The following is a 9375-nucleotide window of genomic DNA, read 5'->3' on the forward strand; positions in this document are numbered from 1 at the left end:
TTTGGCCTTTAGCCATACAAATTCAAGCAAAGTTTCGGTTCAGGCGATCGCGGCCGCATCGGCCGACTTCCCGAAATAAAAAATAATTCGAATGCAACAGACCTGATAGACCCAACGAAAAATGGAATTTCGTTGTCAATTTCCGATGCGTTCGGGTGTAAAACGATTGTATATTTCTTTCATTGAGGACACGTGTCTCTTTACGCAGAGGACGTAAATGGTGATGTGGCGTCGTAATCAGTGGTGTAAGGTATTGCTTTCTGAGAGCGTCGCACGTAGCGAACTCCTCCGCCGTTCTCGCCTTTGGCCCAGAGATCCACGTTCCTAAGGATTGGCCCGCAACCCTATGTGGCGCTCTTCCGCACTCATTGGCGTAAATCGATTTTTCCTGTGAGCTTTTGAATTTACGAAACCGATGAGATTGCTCCTTTTTGATGATTGCTTGCTCTTGCTCTTATCGAGAAAATTCGTCACTATGTTGGGCTTAAAGACCGGTGTCAATCGTAATGCACCGCAGCCCCACGTTTTAAGAAGCTGTCACAGCCCGAAGAGATTCGTCTTTACGCTTAATCGTGTTGGGTTGGGACTTCTCCTCCTTATTCTTAGACGGAGTGCTACTATCGCAGTCCAAGATCTCATCGTCTTCGACGAAGGAATAAGGCGTCGATGACTTACGTGAAGATGTCGTAAGGCAGAGGTATGCAAAACACAACCGTAGTGTTTGCTGTTTGGATCCAGACCTCAAAAGGAGATGTGGGGAATGCCCGCACTCGGTTTCATTCACGCGTCTCGCAGCGATAGGCGAGTTTATTTAAAGATTTGAATAGTACTGCCAGAAAATTACCATCTGTTGTAAAATTGACAAATCATTTATAAATATAGTATTCAAAAATCTTCTTTCTTATTCCTCGTATAGGTATTAGTCTTTTTTGAACAAGCTACGCCGTAACATCAGCCCCCCCCTCAACAACAATCACTTTAGTAACTGATATTATATTTTATCTGGCAGAGAGCACCATTGTGTCTATCTGCAAAATGATGTACTTATTGGTCTTTAATGACATCTCAATCAGTTCATCGCATAATTAACAAGTCCAAGAGGAGCCAGCAAGCCCATCAACTGCACGAGTAAGCGCAGCTGCTAATAGAATAATAACAGCAGACGTCTGAGCGTCTGCTGCGGGTGACAACTCGCCTCCAACTCCGATTGCAGGTGAATTTTATAATGAGTCGGAAATCTCGTCGAGTCAAAAAATCTATAAAAGACCTTCGGATCACTAGGGTCGGTTCTGGCGAACCGAATACTAAAACATTCGCTAATATGTATAGCTCGCCAGACCCATACGATAAAGAGCCATCTAGTCATGACTCCGGTAATGGTGACAATGATCGTGATAATAAGGTATGACCCTCCTAGCAAATACTTCTAGAGACAGATAATTTGCAATCCCTTCACGACCGCATAGATTGCTCTTTTTCTGATGGCTGAACGCGGTAATCAGTTTTAACTCCTCAAACCTTGCGGTGATCCAAGAAGCGCTCTATGGATGCGCGTCTTACCTTTTGAGTCGATCGATGAATGTGAAGGAGGATTATAAACTAGGTCCGACACCCGGCTGTTAGTCGGCATAATCGCAATCGCGTCATCTGCGACTTTCGTGTGAACGTGGACCATGAGCTTGACGCTCGTCACGACTTGACGTCGACGGTGCAACGCCTTTGCGCTGGTCGGTCGGATGGCCGAGCAGATTTTGCGAACACCTCGTTGGCGAACGAACGGACAAATCAGGCAATTCGGAAAGAGCTGGTAGCAGCTCTTCAGCGATTTCATCCTTAAATGATGAAGTGATATGTCAAGCCGGAAGCATAAGTCTCTGATGGTTTGTTTGGAACGCCGCGGTTTGGCTCACACCCGGAAAAAATCGCTTACTAGTAGTACAATGGGAGACGTCCGGCGTAAAACGCAGGATGCGTGCGCATCGTTCAAGACAGCTCGATCGTATATACATTGTCTTGGCGGTGCACCACGAAACGGGCCGATATACATGGGGTTTAGGCAGATGTCTCGTATACAGTAGGACAAGGTTGTGAAATTATATAAACGAGATCTTACTCTTTTTTCAGCGTTTCGGTTCTGTCGATCCATCGCATCAGTGCTTTAATCTTGTCCGGAAACAAAAACTCCTTCTCGTGCCAACCAAATTTGTCCTGCTGATTCGGTTTGCTTTGATTTCCGTGGGTCCAGTGTGCATTGCGAAGACATCATTCTCCTATTAATGATCACTAATATTGTAATTGGCGATGATAAATATATCAGCATCGTTTTCATGAGTATTAGCAATAACCTCATCGCTATTGCTAAGTTTCTCTTCTTCCATGTTGATTAAAACAGCATCGTATTCTTCGCATGGACTGTTGAGTTCACGCGTGATGAGCAAGAGCGACACTGATCGTTGCTTAAGCGATTCTCTCCCCTCAATAAGAGTCAGTCTCATAAAAGTTTGGAATGCATTGATAGCGTAAGCCACTCACAAGGAGCAGTGATGCTTAATCGAAGCATGCACAAAATTTTGGTCGCAAACTCCGCATCAGCATAAAATCACTCCAACTCGTAAGCGAGTGGATGTATCCTCGGAACACGATTTGCATGATCCGCCTGACCATCTATTTTAGGACAGTCTATTGCTGATAACAGTGAACGTCTTAGTTTGCTAGGAATACGGTTCCGAGCGAACGAAACACGAATTGCTACAACCCCCCCCGTTTATCGTAGATCTTGATCATAGACCAGTTCACAAGATTAGCCATGGAGTAAAATCTTGTGTCGAGAAAGACACGAGCGCAGTTTTCGACTGTGATCGACTCTGGATCTGCTATAGATAAATTCAACTTCTCTTTCTTAAACGATACACAAACACAATAATAATTGTATTCTTGTGACATTATCGGTAAAAACGAAGTCAAATGATGCGGACTGCCGAAGTAGGCCGGGACAGGCTGATGTTGTAACAGGATGAAGCACTAGGCTTTACCCGTTGACAAGCTTCGACAGGAAGTACTTACCTGGGTACGAGCGCATACTAGCGAGGCTTGAAAAAATCGCGACTTACTGTGAGGTAAGTCCTATGCCCACCTATGGGTGCAACGGGGTACAAATATACGATGTCCACAATGCCCACCTATGGGTGCAACGGGGTACAAATATACGATGCGCAAGCGTAAATCATTGTGAATAGAATTGACGACATCGCCGATAATGACCGTATAGTACAGTTAACTAGTATTAATCTGACGAGGATTGATAAAATGCTGACAATCACTTTAAAGATTGCTTTGGTTGATATCTGAGGTGATCCATCAATGGGCCTTGTCTTTTTTATAAGCGCTTTCAAAGTCGTCAAGTAATGATGACGACGGAACCCTTATTGTTGCACTGATGGGCTTAACGAAACTGTTGGTTAGTGCAGCTGGCTCAAATCAGTCTAAGCGCGAAAACGCTTCAGCGACGACATTTAGTCGTTCAGGCTTGTACCCAACGGATAAGTTTTACTCCGCGAACAAGGATATCCAACTTGAATTCTTTGCGAAAGTTGATAGCTGTTTACGACCGTAAAGATGCCTTGGTTCGTATAAATAAAAAGTCTATTTCCTAAGAGATAGACTTAATTTCGAGCAAACCATATTTCATGACGGGAGCTCCTTGTCATGCTTTGGATAGTTGTGTTTAGCTGGTTAAAGATGCAATTAATAATAGATGACGCGCTCTGCGCCGTCTGTGTCATATTGCATTAACGCACAGCCGATTGCAAAATCGCTGGCGTCACAGACCACTCGAAATCGTCAATATTAGCAATTGCATCAAGCTTTGCTTGACACCTTCGAAGAATAGCTCGCAATTAGCGTTACATGACCAATTTACATCTTTATTTATAAAAAAGAAATATGTACTATCATTTCGGCATAATTGTGCGAGTACGCAAATCTTTATAGTGGATATTCGCTGCAAGCGAAACATCATTCTTGAACGCATAGTGGGGAAACACGGTGTACTTTTTGATCCCAAAAGATTAAGACGATTTCCAAACGGCCTGTAACAGTCGACGTGAAGAGACTTCGTTAGGTTCCTCGGCTAATCGGTGTACTTACATAAGTACAGCTGACGCCTACGCATGAGCTTAAATTTTTTTTCGGACCTCGCTATGATGATCTTCAACGTCCGACTTTCCAGCTCATAACTCGGCTATGGACAAAGCCATCTTCAAAATATTTCGGTGCGAATCTTGCATCTCAACAGATCGGTAGCACATCTGTTGAATGTTGCAGGGACGTTACTAAGCCTGTGTGGCAAACATCATTTTAAATGCATCACGATAAAATAGAGCTTGACCATCAGATACATGAACGACAGATGGTGCTTTTTGACATATCATCAAGAGTTACGTCCTTTCTCCGTATCGGCCTTTGGATGGGTAACGTCGCAGCATACAATTTGTCCATTGCATGCACAATACACCACCGGTACCGTTGCAGCATTCCATATAGTAAATGCATGCACAATCTGCCACCTTCAGGTAGCCTTATACACAGAAGGTCTGAGAGATGTGTGTGTGGGGGGAACTCCCTCACATTGCCCGCAGCAATTCGATCGGCGAAGAATTTGTCGATCGCAAATACTTATTAACGAGGGAGTGGCCACTACAGAAATTACCAACCTGGTATTATGTCGATCTCAATGAGGGCCCTAGTCCTTAAGTAACTCGCATTGTACCGAATCAGGGAATGCATCCTTGAATTTGATCAGATCCTTTAAATGGTATGTTTTCAACGACTTCCAGGGGGGTGTTAAACGTTTAATCCAAGTCTTCTCATCAAGAACACTTTCGTCCCTCGATGAGCTTCTGACAACTCCTGAAATACTATTTCTGAACAAACATTGGCCACGAACTCATCTTTTGTGACAAGAAAGCTGATCTGCTTGACATTGAGACTACGCAAAAAAAAACTGTTCCGATTCAAACGTTAGCAATGAAATTATCTCCGAAGTCAATTTCGGAGTTGCTAGAGACCAAATACATAAGCGCCTACACTTGATCTGTTATTTACGAAGATTTCAAAGTTTCGGTTTCTTCCTGGGCACTTATCCCCAAAGGTCCCGAGGGACCTTTCTCTAGTTCCTTCGAGACTTGTCGCCAAAGAATATTACGATTTATTCCCTAATATATTTGGAGAGTACCATCCCCAGCTGCCTCAAACCGTGGTTGCGCAAACACAACAAGATCCTACACCGTCGACCCTTCAGTCCATCTCAGATTTGTGAAATGTCTCTGATATATAATTTTTTGAATTCTGCTATCTAGGCAAGTACCCTTGTCCTGTACCTCTCAACTTAATCGATTGGTGGACTTTTGGTGCTGCAGTGCTTGTGCATAGCCGCCGGATTACAACTCCATAGTTTGATGGGTGGTCACATAGAGATTTGGTGCAGTGGTACTAAGGACCGAACCCCAAGTGTTGCTATCCCACTAATTCGTGGGACATTTACACGCTTGTGGACATTCCACGATGTCATCAGATATTTATCAGATGGCATCAGATATTTATCAGATGGTCATCTGATTAATAAGAGGAATGCAGCGAAACGCATCGATGCTGCCAATTTATACCCGACTCGTACTTTCTGAGCTATGGTAGTGCAAGGATGATGCCAAATTTCTCATCAAAAATTAGTACGATGAAATTATCACTTTACCCTGTACTATTTATTGTGTATTGGATATCAAATACACGTCTCTCAACTATTACGGATGCGCCTGCTGCTAGGTGCACTGTCATCCTCGTTAGTGGGATATCGCGCTCAGTGAATTTTAGCCTGCGATCTTCTAGCGATTGGGTCGAATGATTTTTTGACGCCCCAAAATCGACTAAGGACTTTATTAAAAATTTGTTTGCCTATAATTTTCAAAGTGATGATGTTAATCTCTTCACCTGTAGCAGTAGGACACAATGTGTCTGAGGAGCGATTTTTGTGAAAGACCTGCTAACTGTTTTGGTGTTGCTGGATTAGTAGGGCGCTCCGAACTTATTGACACGTTCCACCTTGTCGCGATTTTGCAACAGCGTCTAAACACGGATCCCCCGCTATTTATTGTGGAAGGTCGATCGTTTCTCTCAGTGTTTTCTTGGCACTTGGTTTCAAACATGACAGATGTCCTTTGGTTTGAGGCTTTCGACTTTTGCCGTCTCAATGGACGATAAACATCATAGTGTACAAACGCCTGTTTAAGTATGAAGTCCTTCTATTCTGCTATAGAAATCGCTTTATCAAGCTGCAAGACCCTCAATAATTATCCGTCTGCTTACGCACGCTACAACTGACTAAGTATCGTGTGGGTTGAGCAATAGCATGTATATCCAGCTTCCTTATCCAGGTGTTCTGCTCAAGCCTAGAATTCGGCACGTGGCGGCTCAAAGGTTTGGGGTCTGAGCCGAGTCTTAAAGACCTCGTACGACCCAAACTCAAATTAGTCGTGTAGCTTAAGCCTAATCCTTAAGATTCAGCATGTCTAGCCAACTTGCACGTTCCGACTACTTTCATCGCATCATCCTAATGCAACGAGCTTCGTTATGGCACGTCAAGTACGACGAACCGTTCCAATAAGAAGTCGCCTTCGACTGCCTTGAACTAAAAGGATTCTATTTATCATATACGTGGTCGACACGCATACGTCTGGCCGGAAGTAGCATGTGAATGCTCCTGTCTCATCGATTTTTTTTTCAATTTTGAGCACCTTGTTCGCATAAAAGCTCGGCCTGTTGAGAGCCTGGTGAAGATGCTTACCTCTTCCTGGCCTCGTCGATTTCATGTTTAATAGACTCGGCGATAGCCGCATGTTGTTCGTTTTGTAAAGCGAAAAATATTGCTAACGGCTGGCCAGCCTACGGCCGATCTCATACGTTCGACCGCTTTCCATTCGTGGTCGATCAAATACGTGATCCTCTCACGCGTAGCATTGAAGCTAATACGAGAGACGTGAAAGTTTCCTTCTTCATCATTTATCATATCCATGTTGGATGGTATGTAAATGTTCGTTGAACGGACCAGGAAAGGCTACCTGCTGTAACGGGACTCCTTTCGCTGGAGGCATCTTTCTTACAATATTATTAATGTAGCTAACCTGCATTAGTAAAATTGTAGGAAGTGTGCCTCCAAATACTTCACGTACACGACGTGCAAAATAAGGTTTTTATTTTCTGAGCGTGGCGTAGCAACTGAAGGTCAATATTAAGGTAGGCATAGCATAGGTAAAAAATAAAGCTGTAATTATATGATTGAGTTCAAACGTACTAGTACTTCTGATTTGATATGAAATAATGTAAGGTGACTCAATGTTTACCGACCATTTGCACGTGTCGCAGCGATTAGCGCTGTTGATTATACACTTTAATCAACCAATGAGCAAAACTATTCCATTGCTGCCACAACCATACCATGAATGGTAATGTAACATTCTTCTTTACTATTTCTTGCATAGGGGCTGATATATATGCAACGAGCTACCCCGGTGCAGCACCTGTACCGAGAATATGTTGGCTACTTTTAAGAACGGTAATCCTTACATAATATCAAGCTAGATATCATGTGCAGCTACCATATTTTCTTAACATTTTTAGGCCACTTCTATATGTACACCCTGCCTTCCTAATTGTACAACCCTCTCCGACTTATAGCCAATCAGAACACATTAAAATATAAATGCACCTTGTGCCTCATAGCCGATCAAGATCTGGTATATTATCCTCCGTTGTCATGTTACTATTCCAATAAGTAAATAATACGTTCTGCTTATGTCTAGACCTACGCACTACGTCAATCGAATTAACTGCGTCTGGAATTGCATTTGAAAGTCGCGCAAGCAATTGAACGTCTCTCTGTCATTGCTTTTGTGATCGGACTCGTATTTCACAGCGACGATATTTGTAGGCGGGCTCGTCGTAATGCGGTCACGCTATTTTTAGACACACACCCTAGCACAGCGAGGAAGCGGTTTAACCAGCTTTTCTTGCGTGCAGTGAGGTAGTTGTGGTGGATGTAACGGGGTGTATCGTTACATGAAATTAGCACTTAAAGGTTGTTAGTTAATATATTATCTGAAAGGTAGATAATATTTGGAGGATATTACTTTATATAGTATTATTCAGAATTCTTATCCATAAATAGGTAGAGGCCATTATATCTATTTATTTCGCAGACTAATTAGCTGCAGGAGTAATCAAAGAGAGTTACAGATAAGATAGAGATAAGAATTCATTTACATGTTTCGTACTAGTTTATAGTTAAGTTAGCATTTACAAAGATAGAACAAGAGACACTTAATTATATTTAATACAAATTTCATTTTACCCTCTTAAGTCTAGTTATCTTAAGAGCAGTCTTCCTCTGCACGTACAGTGTACATCACCTTACGTAAGAAATCCACAACTGAAGCAGTGTGAAGTGGACTTGTACTGAAACAGTACAAGTCGTAGTGCCCCGTTACACCTGCTAGCACTTTGTAGTCCGTCCGAGGACCACATTTCCCACATCTAACATGGACATGTTAGATGATAGTTGGAAAACGCATCACGTGTCCACTGAAAGCTACTCCTTTCTAAGTGATATAGAAACGAGTGCGGTTAAACGAATAAGTTCGACCATAGGAAACGTGCAATCCTGGCATTACTGTCCAACTTATACAGAGATGCCCTCTATTCAACTTTAGCCAAGTTCATACAACATGAACTTGACGAGATGAAGGAAAAAGTAGCCTTGCTGAATCAGCAAGGCTCTCAACAGGCGGAATTGTTGAGATTACAACAGGTACAGACCCCTGTACCTGGGATGACGCAAACGCGTCGTCCCAAAACTTTAAAGATTGATATCTCTAAATAAAGGGGAGTCAAAGAAGACTCCCTCTTGAGATGGTTTGTCGAGTTGGACGATGCCATAAGGGCACGTCACATCATCGACGAGCAAATGCATATCACATTCGCTCAATTAAATCTGGCAGGTCGTGGCAAAACTTGGGCATTGGGCCTTAAGTTGCGCGACCCATATGTCTTTAAGTCACTAGAGGTTTTTAAAACCCGACTCAAACAGACGTTTGAGCCACCAAGGGCTGAGTTCAGAGCTCGTTTAGAGCTTCTGAATTTCAAGCAAGGGAAGCGTGATGTGCACGCATATGCCCAGAACATACGACTTTTAGCGAGTTGTATTACAAATAACCCAGTTCATGAACACACGTTGATTACGGTGTTCATGCAAGGTCTTACGGATGGTCCCGTAAAGACCCACCTGTTCCGCTTGGAACTGGATACGCTTGAAGAAGCAATATCCGT

Source organism: Bremia lactucae, linkage group LG13 (assembly GCF_004359215.1).
Source record: "Bremia lactucae strain SF5 linkage group LG13, whole genome shotgun sequence".
NCBI lineage: Eukaryota > Oomycota > Peronosporomycetes > Peronosporales > Peronosporaceae > Bremia > Bremia lactucae.